We start from the raw sequence: 986 nt of genomic DNA, 5'->3' as shown, positions 1-986 counted from the left end.
GCAAAAGGGAACCAGTACCTCTTGCGACATTTGATATTACCCCCACTGGGGGGGGGAAAACTGAAGTGGTTCGGCGGCCAGTCTCCCCCGGAGATCCGGGAAACGCATTGGTACCCAAGATTTTACTGGGCCCAAACCTATGGAATATTTTATTGATGATCGCTTGGAAAATCCTGAAAACAAAAACTTAGCCCAAACTGTACCCTTTCTGTATCATACAGCATGAGGATCAAGACCCTGTAGCAAAATATGAATTCAAAACGCAAACAAACTACGAATGGGGTCACAGTGGCAAGTAAAATTTGCCCCCCCCTAACCCAGCAAAGGGGTTTTATCCCCTCTTCATGAAAAATCCCCTTCCACTCAGACTTTAAACTCATCCTCGGGCAGACTAGACATGTCTAAAATTTACAAACATCAGCAGGATCTGCAAAAAAAGCGTTTTTGAAGGTACGCCCTTCGACGCATATCCCCCCTTAAAACCTCAGGGATACTTTCCTACCAATCCCCGATCAAACCCCCCTTTTGAATATCCCCGTTGGCCCGGTGCTCGCCCCACCAGCCTCAAAAGGGGGACAAATTAGAAAACAGGCTTTCGGGTTATCCGGAACCAAACTTCGCCACCCCCGACGCGCTGGAAAATCGTCGCACTCGGGCTCTAAAGGGGCCCCAAGGGTCGGTTCGCAGTTCCTCCACCGCCTCGTCTCCCCCCCACGGCCGAGAGAGAATACGGAACTACATCTAATCGCCTCCTGGGAAGTTCCGGTCCCGGTCTAGCCCATCAGCGCACCTTCTCTGCCCGAACAGCACGTCTGTGGAATGGGATTCACATCCACTTCGATGTCGCCGAAAAGACTACGCAAAAGTGAAGACAGTGGACACCGTGCGTCAGCAAACCTACCTCTTAACTTTGTTTATAACCCCTTTTTATGGGTTTTTCCCATTTTTTGAACCCCGGTTGTATGTTTTTGGTATTCCCAGGGCCC

The sequence above is a fragment of the Penaeus monodon genome, chromosome 24, assembly GCF_015228065.2.
Source record: "Penaeus monodon isolate SGIC_2016 chromosome 24, NSTDA_Pmon_1, whole genome shotgun sequence".
Taxonomy (NCBI): Eukaryota; Metazoa; Arthropoda; class Malacostraca; order Decapoda; family Penaeidae; genus Penaeus; species Penaeus monodon.
The sequence above is the reverse complement of the archived record's forward strand: the minus strand, read 5'-3'. Positions refer to the sequence as shown.